The following is a 22,747-nucleotide window of genomic DNA, read 5'->3' as shown; positions in this document are numbered from 1 at the left end:
AAAAAAAAAAAAAAAAAAAAAAAAAAAAAAAAAAAGGGACACAGAAAACAAGCCCTGCTCCCCTCAGCACATTTATTCGAAAAGGAGCTTTAATATTAAATATCCACCCTTTAACTATGCCAGTGTGGTTTTGTGGTTTAATGTGTATGTGAAAGGTGAAATAGAGCTATTGCAAATATTTGTCTGTATGCTCACAAAAAGTTAAACATACCTAAATATAACTGCTTCAGTAAATCTTCCCAAAGCCAATCACTGAAAATACTGGATGATGAGCTCACTCACACATGAGCTTTATATATATATATTCATCCCCCCCAAGTCCTCCTACAATTCAGACTACAGGAGCCCAAAAAGCTCTTGTACAAGCAAAACATGGGCAGTGCCCCTGCTCACCACGAAGCAGCACATACATCTGTGACTAATATCCAGGTTATTCTATTTGTTGGACCCAGGACAATAAAAATGGTAGATTAAGATTTTGTTGAGGATTTGCGGGTGGCCAGTCAGTATGACTAAGACATAGGCAGTTTCTAGCTCATTCAAAGAGATTTCAGTCTGATTGGTCAGAGTCCATGTGGTCAGCATGGAAAAGTGGAAACCACTAAAGCAAACAAACAAAAAAAAATGAGATGTTCCTATGCAGGAACATTAAGCATGTTCCTGCATAGCTTATTGATAACCCTTCTTCTCAGTCATACAATCAAAGTAGCAGAGAGTAGCACTATTTTAGTATTTTTTTTTCAAAAATTGTTAGCAAAGGGAATTCAGAGAAAAAAATGTAAAAAAAAATGTAACAAAAAAATGTAAAAATAGCAAAGGTAACTGGAAATATTATGAGAAAATCATAATATATGATTTTCTACATGACAAATGCATGAATAACATAGATATCTATAAATACTAGCAACAAAAATCTAAGTATAAGGACCTATTTGACAATGATCTAATTATTTATAAGTCAATTTATTAATAAAGGTGATGACCTCAAGAAAGATGGAAGCCAGGAATAGACAGGGAGACACCATAAATGAATAAAAATAGAAAAAAAATGGAAGCTTCACTCTAAAACTAGACAGCCTATTATGACATGCCACAGTCAATGCTGTTGTAATGATGCAGTTGGCATTTGAAGCTGAATTACCCTGAGATCAGCAGAAAGCTCAAACTGATTCTCCGTATGTACGTCATAACACTTCAGCTGCTCTGCCACTACATCCCACAACCAGAAATCACACAGGAAAAACAATCTAAATATATTCTAATTATATTAAATCAACATGAATGTTTGGACAGTCATGTGTCACCCAGATTACCTTCAGTTCAGGTATCACAGTTTTAAAATCCATTAATAAATCTGAGTATCTGAAAGTGGAGGAAACATGAAATTGGGATGAATTGATGTTTGCACATACTGCATCTGTATTCCAATGGTTCTTCACATCCCTGTGGAATGGATTAATCTACATTGCAGTGTAGTCTCTGCTGTTTGGGAATCAATATATTTGGATGTCACCTGCTTGTCTACAGTCAGGACAAAAAAGCAATGAGGGTACCTGCTCCAAAAGCAAGCATAAGGCTTCAGATTTCTTTGCAACTGCACTTTGTATACTTAACTGCAGATAAATTTCCACACAGCCTAAGAACAGTCAGATTCAGTAAGCTCCTGAAATGAAACAGAACAACTAGAATAGATTGAGAGAACTGCTAAAAGGATGGAGTCACAACCAGGTTATAATTTATTGCCAAATCAAAAGCAACAATTTGAACAAGGATGAGAATCTAGCCTTAAAAATGTTCACACAATCCACCCACATTAAGGTTTCGCTGTGAGACACACTGCAGGTTGAGGTTTGGGCAGATATTACCAATTTAGGCAAAGGAAAAAAGACAAAGACAGCTTCTGCTGACTCTGAAGAGGAAAAGTTGACTAACGGCCAAGACTTCTTTGCTATGCATGAGACTGTACCATATAGCCCAAAGTGGACATGACTACCCAGTTTCCTGGATGTGTCAGCTAGTAGCTATTTATCTTTTGATTTAATAGACTTTATAATAAGTAAGTGGTATCCTCTGCTAAGGGAATGCCTCTCATTTACTTTTCCAGTTTATACTCTGAGAATTACCACACTGGATTCCACATGGTAAAAATAACAACTCAATTGCAGGATTTATATAGAATTTAGTTCTTCCTGTGTACAGCAATGCCTCTGCCTGAAACAAAAGCCAGCTTTATAAAGTTCACTAATCTTTTCTTACCTGTTTTCCTGTCATTTCTACAGCAACTCTGCCGTGCTCCCACTTTCTCACTGACCAACGTCACAGTAATAATTTATTACTGCATTTTACATCGTATCCATCCTTTTCTTTTTATCAGCAAGCTCACAGTTACACCATCTTTTTGTTGCATCTACTCAAACTGAGGACCGCAAGATGTGTTTTGTGCAGAGTAAAAACAAGTTTTATGTGGTGGGCTTGGGAATTAACATTTTACAATATACTAAAACCATGACAAAATCTCTTTAAATATTTTTTCCTGCATGCTATAATTGAAACATTTCAGCTGTAAAATATCTCTACCCCAATTCCGAGTATAGAACTTGCATTTGCATTTTATTTCTAATAAAACTCTGCTTAAGAAACCTGCTTAGAACTGTAAGATCTTGTTGCACAAAACTCCAAATGTGTGAAATAAAGCAGTTCACATATTGCTCTCAGATTTCACCAATGTAACTTTGTGATTCTTGTAAGAGATAAATTTATGCACTTACATGCCAAAAGAATGAATGAGCATGTTAGGGATTTTTTTTTTTTTTTTCATTACTTCAGAATAGATCGTGATGCCCTTCTATACATAAAAATCATCACTAGGACCCAATGTCTACTTCAATGCATTTGCTGTGAAGCTCTCTTCAGCCTTCTACGTATCTCAATAAATCTTCAAGTATCTTGTCATCAGCTCCTGAAAACTCCTGTTGAAGTTGAGCTTCTTGGTGAAATAGTTGTTTCTTTTAACCTGTGTTTGCCAAGGACTGTACAAAATCCAGTCCCTCTTCTCCCTTCCTCAAACAAAACCCTTGCCAAGGAGCTATTAGGAGATGCAGACCAACTGACCAGCACCGTATCAATAGCTTACAAAAGACAGACAGTCAAAACTCAGACATCTAGAGGTTATATACAGAATTTACTGCACCAGAGATTGAAAGCATATGGAAAGCAACATATTGCTTTCAGTCTCTCACCATTAGGAAATTGTTATGTGACATCTTAAGGCTGAGGAGAAAACTGTTAAACAGTAATTCATGGTAATTATTTTCTCACCTTACATAGGATCCACACCTAAGTAGTTCACTCTGCCACGGCTTTTATCTTATTTGGCAAAGTAGAGCATCTTTACACAGCACAGATGTTAGAGAACTCCTCTATCAAGTAGTAATCATCCATCACATCTACCACTGCCTCACCTATAAAGGAGCATGGAACTGCCTGTCCATTTGACATTAGGAAACCCTGTAACTCCTGTGAGCCCTCATGCTCAACAATGTTACTGCGCAGTATAACTACTTGTATTTCTAAAGCAAGATTTAAAACAAACAAAAAGACAAACCTAAATCTCCTATGGTGGGTCTGGCTGTTAGTGGGATGGAGTTAATTTTCTTCACAGCAGACCATATGTTGCTGTATTTTGGATTTGTGACTAAAACTGGGTTGATAATACACCAATGTTTTGGCTGTTGCTGAGCAGTGCTTTCACAGCACTGAGATTTTCTTTTTTTCCCCACTTGCCTCCACAGTGAATAAGTGGGGGTGCACAAAAAGTTGGGAGGGAACACAGCTGGGACATCTGACCTGAACTGGCCAAAGGAATATTTCATGCCGCATGACATGTTCAGGAATAAAAAGTTGCAGAAAGTAGAAGGAAGGGTGGACACTTGTGATGATAGCATTTATCTTCCCTACTAATGATTAGATGTGCCGCTGTCCACGAAGTAGCTAAACATCTGCCAGCTGATGGAAAGTAAGGAATTAATTCCTTATTTTACTTTGTTTGTGCACTCAGGTTTTATCAGTAAGTTTCCTAAACATAACATTATATTTGTCTAATTCATCATTTTCCATAAATCAACAGCCTACTGCTATGTCTAATCCACAGCTGTTAACTTACTGCTAATTAGATCATCCCCAATTTCCCAGGTATCTATCCATCCCCACTCCATTAAGTAGCTTTTAGCAGAACAGAGGTAGACAGTAGGAATTGGTTCCATGCTTTTGAGAAGGCAGAAATACTGAATGCTTTCTTTGCTTCAGTCTTTGCTTCAAGGACTCCTCCCTGGGACTCCTTCCCCTGGTGAGAGGACAAAGGGTCTGGGAAATGGAGAGCTCCCCCTGGTCGACGAGAGAGTGGTTCGGGAGCGTCTGAGTGGGCTCAATGCACACAAATCCATGGGTCCCAATGGGATGCATCTGCATGTGCTAAGGAAGCTGGCAGAAGTGATTGCTGAACCACTCTCTATCATCTTTGAAATGTCCTGGAGAACGGGTGAGGTGTCTGAAGACTGGAGGATAGCCAATGTCACTCCGGTCTTCAAGAAGGGCAAGAAGGAGGATACAAGAAACTACAGGCCAGTCAGTTTCGTCTCTGTCCCTGGAAAGGTGTTGGAACATCTTGTTCTGGATGCCATCTCCAAGCAATTGGAAGAGAAGAATATTATGAGTAGTCAGCATGGATTCACCAAGGGGAAGTCATGCTCGACCAACCTCGTTGCCTTCTATGATGGCATCACCAGAAGGATGTAGCCAAGCTCTTCTCAGTGGTTTGTGAGGATAGGACAAGAGGCAATGACTGCAAGATAGAGCACAGGAAGTTCTGCACCGACATGCAAAATAACTTCTTCACAGTGAGGGTGACAGAGCACTGGAACAGGCTGCCTAGGGAGGTTTTGGAGTCTCCTCTGGAGATATTCAAGGCCCGCCTGGATGCCTGCTCTGAGGAACCTGCTTTGGCAGGGGGATTGGACCCGATGATCTTTCGAGGTCCCTTCCAACCCCTACAATTCTGTGATTCTGTGATTTTGGGGAGGTCTTAAAAGTAGAGAAATTAATAATAGAAGATCCAAATATATATTGCCTTGAATTCTCAACTTGGCCATAAGAATAAAAAGCACTAATGGAGCAAGAAATGCATTCCTTATTTTGGTATCTAACACATGCTAATGGTCAAGTGACCTGGGTCAACTGCAGCTTCCCACCCAGAATATGTGCAGGTACATTCTGAACTGCAACGTATCAGATGTTTCACAGAATAATGCAGCCCATGCAGAGAAAGCACAGAAAAAAATCCCAGAACATTGTTTAAAATACTTTGCCTTCTCCTGCATTACTTCCTCTAGCTTATTATACCAATCACCTGGAGCATAAATCTGTCATCTTCGACATCTGTTCTTTCTTCTAAAGCAGCTCCCCATTGCCCTTGTCTGTTTCTCTTGTATACAATTCTTTATCAAACGTAATTGGAAACAGCATTGAAATCAATGCTCATCATCTTCCCAGGCATACTGCTTAACCCCTCTGCATCCAGAACAGTGTTGAACATTGCACAGGATAGAGTAATCCATTGAAAAGCAAATGATTTTCTCAAGTGTTGAGCTAGCCTCCTCACCATTGAGGCTACAGAGTAAATTTAAGTGTCCCATGAAGAAAACAAGATTAGAACTTCAAAACTTCTAGGCTGCCAGCTATGAACAGAGACAGAAATATCCTATCACATGAGATATTACAGAGATGACAAGAAAAATAGCAGAATTTGGTTTCATATGCTGAATCATGATCACTTATTGTGACAGATGTGAGTGTTGAGGGAATAATTAGAGACATTCATTGGAAATAAGAAAGTTTCAGCTAGTAGGGCTCATACCTACAGAGTTTGATTCTGGCCCAGGTACAGAGTCCTTCCTCCCCTTTTCATTCTAGTATTGTCATTAGTTATGGCAATGTTGCAAGAAAAGTAAGAAAGCATGTTTTTACTGTTTGAAACATAGTAATATGATATACTTTACATAAATTCTGAGTTCAATGCTTGGAAAACATGACTGATTCACAGGGTGCACTGCAGGATACAGGGGAAGAACACTGCTTTTCATTTCCAGGCATTATCAGTTTGTTTTTGTTTGTGCTTCCTGACAATATATCTAAATCTTTAAAAGCTTTAGATTTTGAAAAGCTGAAGAATTAAACACTGTATTTAAAGAAGCTTCACACACCTTTAAAGCAGATGTTTCATGGTAGAAGTAGAATAAGCTGTGTTTCTGCACAGAACAAGATCTTTGTAAATGAAATAAAACAAACCTTCTAATTTCTTGTTTGGTTTAGAGGTGCAATAGTATATTATCAATATGCCTTGCTTCATTTGTAGGCCATTTGACTATCAGATACACAGAAATCCAAAATATTTTTTATAATTTCAAAACCATATGTTTTGGGGCTAGATGCTGTATTATCAGCTGTAATAGAATAGTAAAGAATAGTAAATAACTGATTTGCTAAGAAAGCAAGTTGTTGCCTTATAGAGAAGTCAGTCAGTAAAATTTCAATTCACTTTCATATGAATATGAAGTGCCTTAAAAATGACTCATAGAAACCAACCAGCTTTTCAAAGTCAACATTAGATGTATTATTAAACCACAACTGCGGATAAGTCTATGACAATATCCTCCAGCAATTTATAATTTCCCTCAACTCATGCATTACATCAGCCTGAAGATATTCCTATAGGAGCTTAAAGCTTAACTAATGACCAGAAAACTATTCACTTTCTCCATATCATATATTTCTGCTCCAAATCCCAAGTGCAAGATATTCTGAATGACAGAAATATTTTTAAGTCAAAGCAAACATATTAGAATTAAAGCTATGGTGGGTCCAATTTCCACTGTAGCTTCAGCTCAAAACTATTCCTTTTCAATGTAAGATACAGAGATTTGAAGACTAAGAACATATGGATGGTGGTTAAACCTTCAGTTTCTCTGATCAACACAACAATAAAGATCAAAAAAATGCAGGTACCAAGGGGTACTAAGGGCCATAACTGTTGTAGATATCTAATAGCCTTCTGTCTGAAATGAGACAGAAGAGATAGAAATGAGTCAGAACACATATATTCAACTTCTTACTTTATTGCTTTAACAGGCTATTCATTATGCCCTCACCAGTTATACCTCAAACATAACTTTGACAGATTCTCCTGAACATGTTTCTTCCTCAAATGTTTAAATACCACTTTTTCTAGATGTTTAATACAACATCCTGAGTTCTACCCACATACCTGCAGGTTACATCCTTTTGTCTCTGCTAATATGTATATATTCGTATATATAACCATATCACTCCTTTAGATATGAAAAAATAATCAAATTCTTCTGAACTGCTTTCCCACATTCATACATCTAGCTTGCTCTTAACATGACATAGAAAGGATACTTGATGCAACAAGCCCATTAGCGATGTATTTAATGGAATTAGACATATTTAGTTGAATAGTCAAATAAATATTTCACTTAAATCACATCCAAGGAAGCAATTTATTTATCTCAAATTCACTTAACTAACTGTGCCTAGTCTTCCACTGCATTTTTGAGAGGGGACTGCCACAGAAGTCCCATGAAGTACATAGAAGTCCAATGTTTGTTTCCCTGCGTTTTCATGACTGCTAAATTGAATTGAGTTTTAACAAGCTCCAAAACACACATTAACTCAGACAGCTTTCACGTGTTTTCACCAAAACTAGTGACTGGCCTTATCCTAATCCTTGCAAAAGTTTGTACTCCCCAAGAGAAATTTGCACACCTCTGTTCTCGCAGCCAATCCAATCTTCATAAACATAGAAGTTCTTATAATTTTCTGTTCTAAAGTTAATTCCAGGTACATTGTCAAAACAATGAACGTAATTCAGTGAATGGTAGCAAAGACCAACTGATAGATTTACATTTGTTAGCTACAGGATCTGATTGTATTTTGCACAGAAGTCTACAGAAGCATCTATAAGGACTCCTTTAACTGTTAGTTGGTTATTCCTCTTTTGGTAGGGAAGATTCTTCTGTAAAGTTTTGATTTTTTTTTTTTTTTTCCAAATTAGGGTCAATATAATCTTATTTCTGTTCTTAAAATTAAAGAAAACACCTGGCTATATAGATAGATAAAAAGTAGCAGCATGACATTATAGCTGTATGCCAGTTGCACTATTTTTAATAGTATTTTTCATATTTCTTCTTGTTTAGGTTAAAAGCAATTTTGGACAATATTTTCGTCTGTTTGCTAGTTAGAACTTGTTATAACACTTTCTAAACCTGACAAATAATGCATAGTGAAGCAAGCTTATGGTGGGTGAATATTAATGGCAGGAATTAGAGCACAGAAACTAATCTATAGTCAAAGAACACCAAACCACAGAGTACTAAGTGACATAAGTAGGCTAATTGGATGCTTCTTACAGGAACTGCTTTTCTGTAAGCTTGAGATTCACCTGACAGATTTACTTGATGACTCTTGGCAGGAGAAAGAAAGAAAATGCTTCTCTTTTATGTCAGATCTGATTCTTGAAATCAAGGGGAATAGGAAAAGATCTGCATAGTACCTTAACAGCATATTATTCTCCTTCATTTATTTCAAGAACCAAAATCATCATTCTTACTGTTTCACTCCCTTCACAATCCTCTTCCCAGTCTTGACAAAGACAACTCAGGTAAATGCTCTCTTCTTATTGTGACATACGAAAATAGCTACATAAGTTTCTCCCAACTTTTTTGCTTTACAGTGTCTCCAGTGTTTGCACACACTAGGCGTTCTAGTTCAAGCAGAAGTTAATTGCCAAGAATAATTCCAGACCCACAAAGGCTGGAATCTGCTTTTGATTTGTGAATTTATTAACTTTTGAAAAATATGATAGCCATATCTTTCAGAAATAGGAACTCTAGAACTGTAGATATGTGATAGTTAGCAGCACTACCCAGGGATAATTTAAAGCAATCTGGGTGCCTGTCTGGCCTGTGAGTCCTAACTGGGGCAGAGCCCTCAAAGCTCATTCAGTTTTGGTGACAGAAGGAACGCTGAAGCAGCAAGGGCAGACCCAGAGTATGTTCTAACTAATGGTAGGAAATGCATTTTTAACATTTGACATTTAGCAACATGCCCAAAGTATTGCCCACTCAGCCTGATCAAAGCCTTGTACCAAGCTGAGCCAAAAGAAAAATTCTGAGGAAAGCCCTTAGTACTGAAATGTCAACATAAGAAAGCGCCAGGAGTAAGCCCGTGTTGTGCTACAGCTTTGTCAAACAAAATCTAGTAACTGTATGTTTGATAAAACTCATGAATAACATGACTGGCAAATACATGGAATACAGTAAATTATAGCATTATATTTACTAGCCTCAAACCACCAACTTAGTCTTACACATAGCTACATCCTCTGTAGCACTCAAGAGTTCTATTGTCAACAGCTATTACAAAGAGAATGGAGAGTATAAGGTATGTTTACATTACTGAAACTTTTGGAGGCTTCCAAATTAGAATAGGAAAGTAGAGGCACAGAGCCACCTCAGATTAAATTTATGAGCAAAGCAGCCATGCTGGCAAGTGTGTTCATTTACTGAAAACCTCTAGATAAAGGAACTTGAGATTCAGTTACTTACATCCAGGCATCTACTGCTCTTCTCGATGCCAAAAGGAATCTGAAACTCCAGAAAATTCACTTCTCTTCTGGAACACTTCTGGTCAGGCAGGACACCCCTGGGACCACCCACCACATGCCTGAGATCAAGTTCTTCCACTGGTATAAAATTCTGGCACAAAATCAGTATCAGAGAGCTGGCTGAAAAAATATTGCCCTAGTTTATTCCAGTTTCTAGTGAGATATACGTAATTACATTTTTGCATTTATGTGACTTTGTTGATATCAATAGAGCTCTCGATTTAGAGAATGTAAGCTCACATAAAGGTGAATGTTTCTCAGTAGCACTAAGGGATAACTTCGAGGTGCAATGTGGAAGCCAAAATAGAATTAACAGTATAGATACCTTATCCATAGCAATTCTGTAGAAATGGCTGTTAAAACTATTAGAAGTCTTTTGAGAAGACTTTACCACAGGGAAGTTATACATAAAGTAAATAAAAATATATGGGTGAAACGCTGCAAATACACTAAAAGCATTATGTACATAATGAATAGCTAGCTCATTGCTCTTGCATGCATCAATACAGATTGTGGTACATTAAATATCCTTTCAAAAGCACATCTTATTTAAGCAGCACTTAAGCATTGCATTTCAAAGACATCTTTGCATTTCAAAAGACTAAAGATTTATTCTTACCTTATGAAAATTATCATCTATAAAATAAGTTAGAATTTTTCATAGAAACACAGAATCACACAGAATCACACAGAACTGTAGGGGTTGGAAGGGACCTCGAAAGATCATTGGATCCAACCCCCTGCAATGCATGTTCCTCAGAGCAGGCTGCCCAGGTAGGTGTTCCAGACGGGCCTCCCTAGGCAGCCTGTTCCAGTGCTCTGTCACCCTCACTGTGAAGAAGTTATTTTGCATGTCGATGCAGAACTTCCTGTGTTCTATCTTGCGGCCATTGCCCCTTGTCCTATCCCCACAAACCACTGAGAAGAGCTTGGCTACATCCTTCTGTTTCCCACCCATCAGATATTTATAGACATTGATAAGATCCCCTCTCAGTCTTCTTTTCTCCAGGCTGAACAGACCTAGGTCTCTTAGCCTGTCCTCATAGGAAAGATGCTCCAGGACCCGTACCATATTTGTGGCCCTCCACTGCACTCCTTCTGGGAGATCCCTGTCTTTTTTGTACTGGGGAGCCCAGAACTGGACACAGTACTCCAGGTGAGGCCTGACCAGGGCAGAGTAGAGGGGGAGGATCACCTCCCTTGACCACGTTCCTTTTAATGCACGCCAGGATCCCATTGTCCCTCTTGGCCACCAGGGCACACTGCTTATTCTTACCTTATGAAAATTATCATATATAAAATAAGTTAGAATTTTCCATAGAAACATGAACTGATATCTGAATTCATAGCTTCATACTTTCCTATGCTAATGTTTGCACTGTGAAAACAAACTAGAAATCTAAATGCATTTGTATTTACAGCATACAACTGCTTCTAAGCTTGCCAAAGCATACCTATTTATATATCTATATTACATACAAGGATTAATAAAGCTTAGGAGACAAGTAGCTCATTAGCTTACAGACGATTAGTGAGAAAAACAAGTGCAAAATCCTGTTGTAAACTTTCCCAGTCCTTTAATTTTCAGTGAAAATAAATCATGTATAAGAGAAAATTTAGCCCTTCCATCCCAAAGCAAGAAGAGATTCTCTTTGGTTGTAGTTGTTAGAACTCAAGTAACATGTCAAGTCTCTTGATACATATGCACATACTTGTACTGTATGAATGTTTTTCATCACACAAGAAAAACTTCTTAAAAGGAAAATACTTCAGTATTACTACTTCAAACTAACTGGTATGAAGTTAACTCATGCAACACTCATGAAGAAAGGAGTGGAAGTAGGTACCTGAAGTGGGGGGAAGTTGGGTCAAACTCCTTTTGTTTTTTCCTTACTGCTGCCTACTTATGACACTACATGCAGTAGTCAACTACAGGACTGTGTCTTATTTTACTGAAAATTTCCACTTTCAAAGGAGGATTCCCCAAAGTGTGCTTTAACTACATGCTATACTATTATACCATCCTATTCTACATTACTGGTCTCCTTTGGCATTAGGGGATGGTTTCTATATGAGAAAACCCACTGCATTTCAAAGATGGATCCTGCTTCAAACTCTTATAAGGCAACCAGATATATAATAATAATATTGCATTATTTTCTCCCTGAAGATGAATCAAGAGAAGGGAATATGATGGTAAACAACATGATGGAGCAAGAGCAAGAATTTTTTTTTGTTTGTTTTTGTTTGTTTGTTTGTTTGTTTGTTTTAAATCCTAGAGTAACTTCTAGATTAATTTCTTTACAAAAATGACTTTTGGGAAAGGATTGCATAGTAATTTCAGATATATAAAAGAGAATTCAGAATATTCAGCATAACAAATTTATTTATTTTTTTTTCTGGTGGCCTGGAATAAACATATTTGCAAGGCCAAATGCCAGTATGAGAGTTCCCTCATTCACTGAGGTGCCTTTATCAATGTCAAGAAGTTAATAGCCTTGTTAGCCATCAACCAAACAGCTTGGTAGAAACTGAGATGTGTTAAGAAGATACCACCATCAATATATTTTCTTAAAACTGCCTACCCTCAAGTCTCTGAACGTGAACTACATCAATAGAATCTGTATTACTATAATTTCCTCTCAGCACCTTCACTTTTCACCCAACAAAACTAGCAACAGATTCTTTCTTACCAAGCATGGAAAGGGTAGAAAGATTTCTCACTCCCCATGCAAAATGTTTCCATACCCCCATGAAGTCACAGAACTTGTCTTTTCACTTTACAGTAACTGTTTTTGGCTAGAGCAAAGGATAGTGAAAGATGTGGAAGCAGGCATGTTGTAGGAACTCACATTTTAACAGCTTGGAAAAAAAAAAAAAAAAAAAAAAAAAAAAAAAGAGTTATAAGTGGGATAACTTCAGTTCTGGCTACAAACTACAAGAAGGCTCTTCCTTTGACTTTTGTTGTTTCCTCCTCCCCCACTCCTTCTGTTCCTTACTCTGGAAAGCCATCTCTGGTCCAAAATGTGCAAGGCACTTTTGTGTTGTCTGGTCCAAAATGTGCAAGGCACTTGTGTGTTGTCTGCTTTGTTCCAAAGAGGAGAGTGGTGAAAATTTAGAGAAAAAGGCAAAAACTGTACAAACTTCACAAATTTTGGACATGGATGGCATTGAAGTGTGAAAAGCAAAGGACAGGTTACTGCTCATTGTCAAATTTCCAGGGAGAGTTTTTATGTCACAGCAGAACTGTGAGATAAACATTCCCAAAGCTTTCTTACAAGATACAGGAATGGTGGAACGTGACCAGTCACAGCTGTGCTAAGCACTAGAGTATAGTACAATGAGCTATAGGACCCACGGGGTAAAGGCTAAGAAAAATAAAGTGATTTTGGCAATGGACAAAGCATGATTGCAGGATAAAGCCTGCTAAGGCCAGAAGTCAGTCCTGTTGGTGTCAAATATGTCCAAAACTCTACATAAGCAAGAAACAAAGAACACTTGCTTGCATGCAGAAATATATACCATGCTCTCGACTGGCATCTTTCTGAAAATAAGTAGCTGAAATGTATTTGGTTCATGATCAAGAGCCCAGGAGGCAGAGTTAGATCTGGCAATAGTTATATTGAGGTTTTTGTTTGTTTTTATCAAAAATTTGTACAACCCCAAAACATGCTCAAAATCCCTCTGCCAATAGCCATTTTCTGAATTGAACTTCGGTGTTACAAGAGAAACAGTTACTTGGTACTTATCAATATTGTTTCCTATGGAATATTTAAACTGATAAAGTAAATTATTTGTTTTTAATCAGAGAGATGTATTATACCAATGATGAACTATTTCTTGGATTTGTTATAAATTAATATCTAAAAAACACAGGCAGCAAAGCAAACCTACCCATCACAGGCTGTTGGGCACATGCTTTATGCCATAGCACACTCTGAACCACAACAAGTTTGGATTGGTCCAGAAAAGGTGCTAGGTTTCAGGGGTGAAACTAGGGCTGCCAAACTGTTTTGCAGCTTGAAACATGGGTGCCACCATGACAATCCCCACCATGCTTTGAAGAGACACTGAAGGAAAATTGCCAAAAATTGTAAAAATTAACTTGCACCCCAGACTGTATCTTCAGGAAAGAGTCCATGACATCACAGCATTAACTTTTAACACAGTAACACATCCATATTACGACAAGTCCTATGAATTTCTGGAGCTCTGTTGCTGTTGAATACTACAGACCACTTGTCTTTAGGCCCAGGCCCTTTAAGGCCCTTAACAGTTTAAGTCCATTTCTTTATAGCCTCATTCATATCTCTCTATTACAATTGTATCTGCTTTAGGCAGAGGTTCATACTTGTTGCTAATCATGGTGTCTTCTGCTTCTTCAGTGTATCACCAATCCGAGGTAAAGGAGATCACCGTTACCTCATGCCAAATGCCTGTTCAGATCATAACATAAGTGGCTAGACCACTGGCAACATGCAGTTTCTTGCTATTTCTCATGGCTATCATTTTGCATTTCACTGGACATTGGTTGTGACATTTGGACATGAGTTAGTGACTCCATCTATGCTTCTGCAGCTGAACAACAGTCTTTTCCAAATTTGTTTCTCTCCTTTCCCCACTCTGAGAAGAGGATGAATCCAGACTTTCAGGATGGAGGAGCACTGAGAAGCCATGACACGGGCCAGAACTGAGTGACAGGTATAGGCTCTCACCAAGTGAGTGTGCAAGGTTAGCGGTTGTTGAAAATGAAGGTGCTTCTAATCACTAATAAGAGACAGGGCAACTGGAGGAAGTACAAGAAAGGCAGTTGCCTTTCCAAACTTTTTGGAGAAATGGATCACATGAACATTAATTGTTAAAACAAAATTGTTAAAACAAAAACAAAAAAAATATGTCAGAATCCTAACAAGAAAACTAATTTGGAAGTGTCTAGATCTTATTACTCAGCCTTCTATACGTAACTGACAATTAAGTCATATACGCTTTAGCTGATTACGTACACAAAGACACCTGCTTCACTAATAAAACCAGTATTTTCCCTCATACAACAAGCAGTGTCTGAAACATGGAACATATTTAATGCATTGAGATACTTCCCAGCATCCATTCACTCAGCTTTTAGAATTTGTGAATAGGGGAACATTTCAAGCACAGGTTAAAATGATCTTCAAGTCTCTTACAGTTATAAGTTGGTGCGCTATACATCATATTGACAACTTAAATTTCCAAAGTATAAATATTGAAGACCCTTGCCCTGTTTAAAAGCACCGTGGTGGATAAAACCAGGGAATTTCAATTTAGGATTAATGTGCAATTACTTTAAGGAAGAATAAAACCAAACTCTCCATTAGGAATATATGAGCAGCTGTGTAAAAAAATGCTGTCCGTTCATTCAATTAACTTCCAACCTTGAAGGCCACAGATCATTTCATTTGTCACCACATCGATTAGGAAGCTCTGCATTTTGAGAGAGCTGCTATGCCATTAGGTTATTAGATCTGGCTAATTTATTTTCTTAGATCTACATGAATACATCCTGCACATTAGCTAATTAAGAAAGTTGAAGATTCATATCATCCTCTTTTTATACATATAGCAAATTACTTTTATTAAAATACTGATTTAAAAAGTATATGCATCTTTTTGAGGTAACATACAATGAACAATACTCTAAAACTGAATATTGTCATCTGAATGATTCTATGAAATTAAAAGATAGAAATTAGAAATAGAAACAGAGGAAGCAATGTTGAGCAATAAAAAACCCTTAAGTACTCTCTCAGAATCATAAAAAGCAGTGTATGAAGTACAAAAGCAATCTCCATTATCCTTACATGTTTTTGAACATATTTATTCTCCAAATAGTAAAACAATCTTCAGATCTATTGGTTGTTTGAACTGGAAATATAATAATGAAAATGATTTTTTTTAAAAGTAAATGTAGGTTTAGAGTTTTAAAGAGATCCCCTTTTCATAGAAACTGAACTGATAATGCAATACGTAAAGGAATATTATTTACAGAAAAATAAATCAGAAATGCTTTATTGTTTTGTTACAAGGTGTATAAAAATCATGCTCCTACCTTAGTCAAAGATGCGTGCTTCTGATCGACTGGAACAATTTTACTTGCATCCTAGTAAACTCTTGAACAGTAATCCTGTTATGTGTCTACAGCAGTTTCATAGGGGTGGGACTTCTATGTAATAATGAATTCACCAGGGAATCTTCCTGTTCAGAGAACACTGCTGCAGACAAGGAAACCACTCTACATTTGCTGTCACAAGCTTTTGGATTATTAGGTTAAGATGCAGGGAGCAAGTACACGTACATACATATAGTGATGCAGAATCAAGTATTTTGTATATAGTAACACTGACAAATATGTTGAAAAATGCATTATGCTTTACAGGGGAATGTGTGCATATGTGTATATACACACAAAGTAAATTAGAAAATTGCTCTTCTAGTCTGTATGGATGTGGTATACCAACACGACTGGCACGACTAGTATTTCTAACCATTTAATCTGAGAAGCAGAAACTAAAAATCATACTTTCAAAAGTAAATTTGTACTTTAAAACTTATTTTAATATTTCTTAATCCTAAATGATGAGCTGCATGAAAAGCAGATGCACATCCACCCACTGGCACCAATTTCACCAATTTCCCCTGTACAGTGGCAGCAGAGATCTAATGAAGAAAACCTATAATGGGTTATGGTTATTATTATTAAGATTTAAGATTAAGATCTATGAGCAAATAACCGTGGAGAGTACGTGTGGTCAATTAGAACAGACGTGAGAGCAGACGTATATGAATGCTGAGAGAAAGAAGTATCTGGCAAGGTTACAGCAGTGAATGTGACAAAGGTCCCAGTATTCAGCCAGCCACTTTAGTGAAGCTCTAAGTAAAAAGGTCATATGAACCTATTAAGGACTAAATGAGCATACCTGTCTTTATTAAGTTAAAATCATCTAACATTTCTCTCATCTCATTTACAGATTACAAAAGCTACAAAAGCAAAACAAAGCAAAATTTATGTCTAGATGTAACAGCAATGCAAAAACAAGTTAAAAATTGGACTTGGATAGATTTTAATACACCCAAATTAAAATCAATCCCCATCCACAATCTTTACTAATGTCTAAATCAGGAAAACCTCTAAACAACATAATATAAATACATTGAAGTTGCCTACATAACTCTAGACTCATACATATTCATGGCTGTTTGGTGGATGACAAGGTTGAGAGTTTTACCAAATAGTTCTTTCAAAATGTGGAGGTGGGCCAGAAAATAGCTTTCCCTAAAACCTTCAAGCATCCATCATAGTTTTCTTGTTTGTTGCATCACAACAGGTACTAACCATCATACCTTTCTTCTGTATCATTTCCTCCGGTACAATATTCATTCAAGGTGCAGAAAACAAATTCAGCTCCCCTGCCTTCAACTCCAACATGCACTTCCCAGCTCTGTGCAAGTGCCCTTACCATCAAGTCATGAAGAGGTCTGAGTGTCTACCACATTGTCTTTTGAAACTGTCCAAACAGAGATTCAAGTAGCTCAATTTCTTGAGTTCTAAGACAAACCAAAAGAATAAACCATGTACTAGAAAATTTGAATGTGAGCATAAGCTTAATAGCAGGTAAGGACCTCACCTAGAGGTAGAGTTGAGTTTTGAGGATTTTATTTCAAGAGAAGTGAAAGGAATTTACAGTTACTTGAATCATAGAGCAAAAATTGAAGAAGGAGCAGGGAAGGAAGAGAACATACTAAGCTATGTCAAAAGCCAGAACAGAGGAAAAAGAATATTTTGTTCCCATCCTTAGAGCAGATTAGATGACAAGGAATGGGTTTAGGGTGCAGGAAGACTTTTTTTCCAATACATATTTGTGGATCCACCAGTAATGATAGACTATGTGGTCTGTCTGTAGCTTGATGGGGAACCTTTAAGAACAGATTGAACAAAATAATCACAAACAATCTGGGTGCAATTGGTTTTACATTCTACACAGAGGTTTCAGTACAAGTCTGAGTACTTAGTGTGCAATAATGAAGAATGGATAAAATTATTTTCAATAAAAATGAAATATAAAATATTTTTTAACTAATAAAGAAAGTTCAGAAGAATCATCTGTATGAGTATCACCCTGCTGATAAGCTTAAGATAAAATGATAAACTGGTGTCATATTGCTTTTAATATGCTTGCTTTATTTATTCAAAAGCATTTACCTTCACTTTAAAATACCTAAAAAATGAAGCTTACCTAAATTAACCTTGTTCTTTTCTCAATTGTATATAGAAACCTGGACTCTGAGACAGATTCCCATAGCTCTGGGAAGAAAATCTTCATGTCAGGTGCAGTACTTTTATTCTGCTCTTTGTACAAAAAAGTAATTGCACCCCGGTAGATCCTAGAACTTAATTATTCTGACTTAACAGACTGATTTTAGTTAAGACCTTCTTTTATTGATCTACTATACAGTTGAATTGCTATTTCACCTTCTGGCTTGTGCATTGCTTGTATTAAATTACTGTCCAACTGTTTTTCATCTACTTTACAGATTACTTTGTAGAAAAAGTGACCCCAGACAGCACAGGCGTTGTCTTTTAAGGAAAAAAAAAAAAATGCAGTCTCTTTGTTACTGTTGGATATCCTAATTTTCATTTACTTTTGGTCTTTGTTACTAGTCTGTAAAGGATAAAAGTCCCCTCTATAGCTGCTTGTTGGTCGCATTAAATTGTAGCATTTTGTAAGTGAAATGTTTCCTTAGATAAAGAAAATTAAATTTCATAAAACACATTTTTCTGCAAACATAGATTTGATTTACAGGTATTATATTGGAGAAATGTAACCACTGTTGAGCAATACGTGCACAGCATCAAACCAATAAATGCTTCAGTGAATGACACAAAGCACTTCAGTTACTGGAAAGTGCATTTCATCTAGAAGCTCCTGCTGTCAGAAGCAAATTTGAATAGAGTTGTTGTTCAGTAGCATTTAACAACAACACCAAAGATAACACAGGAGGAGGCTTATCTGCTCTTTTCCCCTTATCAGTCAGGAGAGGAGCTGAATATGCATCTATAGAAAACATGCAAGACGTTTGACAGTTTTCTTTACTTTTCCAAGCTGAAGTACAGACAATGTGGGAGACTAGCACCCTAGACGAAGCTCCTGTGGACTCTATTTAAATAAAATATTGATTTTGATCATAAAATATGATCAAAATATTGATCAACACTTCGCTTTGACTATGTGTAGACCCCATACAGTTTATCAGTAGGAAGACAGCAAAACTCTCTCCACTTCCCTGGAAAAGAGAGTGCTGGTATTTATGAGGAGCCCACTTCAGATTTCCTTGTAGCAAAGGCTCTCAGAAAGTAAGTTAGAGGAGTCTGTGCAGTCACCTTGGTGTTTCTAACTAATGAGATTGAAGAACCACACTTGAGTCCTCTTGAAAAAGCTTATTCAGAAAAACAAACAAACAAACAAAAACACATCTTGTTCTACAGCAGAAGTACCTTAAAAATAAATAAATAAATAAATAAATAAATAAAAATGTTTTCTCTGAAGAAGTTTGGCTACATAGGATGCCTAGCCTAACTAATGAAGTCTGGAGGGGACAGATAGAATCACAGAATCATTTAGGTTGGAAAAGACCTGAGATCATCTGGTCCCAACCAGATGCACTGCCAAGTCCACCATTAAACCACATCACTAAGCTCTATATCTATACTTTTTTTCTTTGAAGACCTCCAGGGATGGCGACCTAACTACTTCCCTAGGCAGCTTGTTATATTAACAGTTACCATAAACATGTTTTCTGTTAAAACAACTTCAGAAAGTCATAACTGTAGGAAGGAAAATGAAGGTGTATTCACTACAGGTGTATACACTACAGGTGTATACACTACAGGTGTATTCACTACATGTATAGCGGAATACATCAAAGATTGATAACAGTATTGTACGGGGAAACATTTAATACCACTTTGCATATTCACTCCCTTCAGAGGAATCTTTTTTCTTTTTTAAATTAAAAAACTCTACTCTGCTGACTTGGTCTTACTTTAAGAAAAGAGGCTGCAGAGAGTTATATAAGCTGCTGCAGAGAAGGGTAGCATAGACTTCAGTATTTTACAGATGACTTACACAACTGTGTATGATTATTAGTTACTGCCAGTCTAAGATTCTTAGAAATTTCCTCAAGTTAAAGACATGCTTTTCTTTCTACAGCATTTTCCTGGAGATGCATCACTGCACTAGCATACTGCTGAACACAAACCACTTCCTTAGCATTTATTATGCAGTTTTTAAAGCCAAAATTTTGCAGTGTCAATACAACCCTTAATGCATGCCTTTTGCTATGATCAGTTTGTTTACAGCTCGCAGATGAGATTACTTATGCATATTTCTGAGGACACCCATTTTTCCTATTGACTAAAAAGTTACTTTGAACTTCTTGCCGTGCATGCATGGCCAGTACTTCCTCTCTACTGATCACATGTAGTACTTCAAGGGCAGCATCAGTTTTTGCCAGCACCAAGATCATTGCACTGGCATTTTATTTGTATTGCAAGAATAAAAATTAACACCCCTTCTGAAAGCTAGGGACTAAAATGGAAGCCACACAATACATTTTACTGAGACTTCTTTCTACAGAGGAGTTTAGTCTCCAGTGTCATTAGAGGAAACTCAAAATCTTTTGTTTAATTAAAAGACATAATGTGGTTCAATAGTCATTAAAATGAAGGACAACTTTTCTTCTTTTAAGTTAGATGGCTGGGATGTTAACTTTCCCTGCAGCAGCTCATACCACTGCTGTTCTAGCTACAAGTGCAGAGCGCAGCACTGTATGGGCTGCTGCAGGGAAAGTTAACATCCCAGCCAGACCCAGTATACTTGCATAGAAATCATCTTTTTCTACCAACCCAAAGGAAAGCACATGAGGTGTCAGACAAGTAGAAAAATAACAGAAAACACTGCTATGTCTTAAATAGCACACTGCAATAATATAATAGATAAAATATGGAAGAGTTAAATATATCCTACTTATTAAGAACTCTGAATTTGAGTGGTTAAGTTGCTTACATTATTTGCACAAAGCTAACATTTAGTTTAACTGGATGTATTTTCTTTGATTATAATCACTCAGCATCTCAATACGGAACTGCTTTGCTTCTCTTGGCCCTAAGGAGGATCACCTTCAAAATCTTCCAAAAGTAGCTTCCAGGAAATCATCCTTACTACCACAATCTACATAGTACATTCTGGTGAATAAGATAGGAAAGGAAAAACACAACAGGGAATGCTAAATCTCATGTTTACTTCAATTTTTTGAAGCTATTTATTCATTAGGACATAAACCAGAACTTAGCTGAAAATTGCCAGGTACAGAAAAAAAACAATTTCATACATAGAAGTATTTTTTTAAGACCAATGTTAGACAAAAACTTATTTCAGAACATTTACCTAGGTTTCCTGTTTTCCTTTAATCAAGGCTGATGAGCATACACTAAGAATTTTTTCAGGCAAGAGGCACTGAATGTAGTAAGAGCCACAGTCACAAATCACGGTTTGGGAGGTTCAAACTGGAATTTAGACAAAAGGCTTCCTCCAAGAGGGTGGTGAACACTGGAGCAGGTTACCCAAGGACACTGCATAGTTTCCATCCTCAAAGTTTTCAAGCCTGCTGGATAAAGAAGCCTGCTGGATTCAAGCAGAATATTCAACTAGAAAACTAGATTACCTCCAGAGGGTAACAAACAAACAAAAAAACAAAACACTTTTTTTTTTTTTTTTTTTTTTTTGTGTCTGATCTTATTCTTCAGGTGAGAAAAGCTCCTAACTCAAATAAGTACAAAGTACTTATTTTTAAAGAAACAAACCCACCTCATCCTTCCCCTCCTCCAAAAAAGCAACAACACCTGAGACATAGGTAAACTGAATAATTATCTCATGGATTAAATCTAAATCCATATGTGACCACTGTGGCTAAAGTAAGAGCAGACTACAATTTTTCTATCATGCTTCAAAGACAATGGAAAGTGTTCCTCACTCTTGATAGTGCAGAAGTTACTGCATTTCTCATGAATAACTAAGTAGATTATAAATACTTTCACTTTGATATTCATAGACTGATATCAAAACACTGTGACATTTCTGAGTTTCCTGTTTCCCATGACTTCTATCTCAAATCTTTCTAGTGACATTTCAGAAGGGGATTTTTTTCTCCACCTCTCCTGGTTTCTGTGAAAATGAACGAAGCCAAAAGCAGACTTAAGACTGGTATTTAGAGACCATTCTGTTGTTCTTCCATTCCCTTACTCCCCCTCCCCTCTTCTTCCCATGCTTATTTGGGAATTAGCTTCATCTTTTCATATGTAGATGCACTGTTTTGCCTTGCTTAGAAGTCAAGAATTAACAAATATTCAGAGAGCTTCATACAGAAATGGTAAATGACAGTGGCCTGGATTACTTGCTTTTAGTTGTCTTACTTGTCTTTAGTTGCTTTAGTTGTATAACTGGTAAAGTAGTATTTTTCCAGTGTGCTACAGCAATCTTCCAAGATTGCTGGAAGTAAGTAAGATAGCAGTAAGATATCTACAGAAAATATAAAAATTCATACCATGTGCTGACAGGGAATCAGAGAATAACTAAACTTGAGCGTTCAACATGATGTAGTGACTAAAGCGTAAAGTCAATGGGGCTGAAAGAAGCCTGATCTAAAACAAGAAATGGCCAGGGATAGCTTCTTTATAGTTGAAGATTTCCAGGCCAGGAGCAGGGTGCAAATATTCTGTGAATGGACTGCATATTAACTTTCCTTATATGAAAGCACAGCTGCTACTAGACGTCTACATTTGCCTAGCCATTAGCTTTTGATACTCTGGAAGTAGGTAAATATGAAAGCATTTTGTTTCTGAATTGCCTATTAGATTGCACCAGTCACTTACTGAGCATATCATGGGTTAAACTGTAAAAGGATGTTCCGAATATC

The 22,747-nt window shown here is 37.0% G+C and overlaps 1 protein-coding gene across 1 annotated transcript in view; it reads right to left on the bottom strand.

Annotated features, from left to right (window-relative positions):
* The window catches only part of DLC1 (DLC1 Rho GTPase activating protein), a 286,531-nt gene that overhangs the window by 243,074 nt on the left and 20,710 nt on the right, over positions 1–22,747 (bottom strand). The gene's annotated exons all lie outside the window — the stretch shown is intronic.

The sequence above is a fragment of the Oxyura jamaicensis genome, chromosome 4 (genome assembly GCF_011077185.1).
Source record: "Oxyura jamaicensis isolate SHBP4307 breed ruddy duck chromosome 4, BPBGC_Ojam_1.0, whole genome shotgun sequence".
Classification (NCBI taxonomy): Eukaryota; Metazoa; Chordata; class Aves; order Anseriformes; family Anatidae; genus Oxyura; species Oxyura jamaicensis.
The sequence above is the reverse complement of the archived record's forward strand: the minus strand, read 5'-3'. Positions and strand labels throughout refer to the sequence as shown.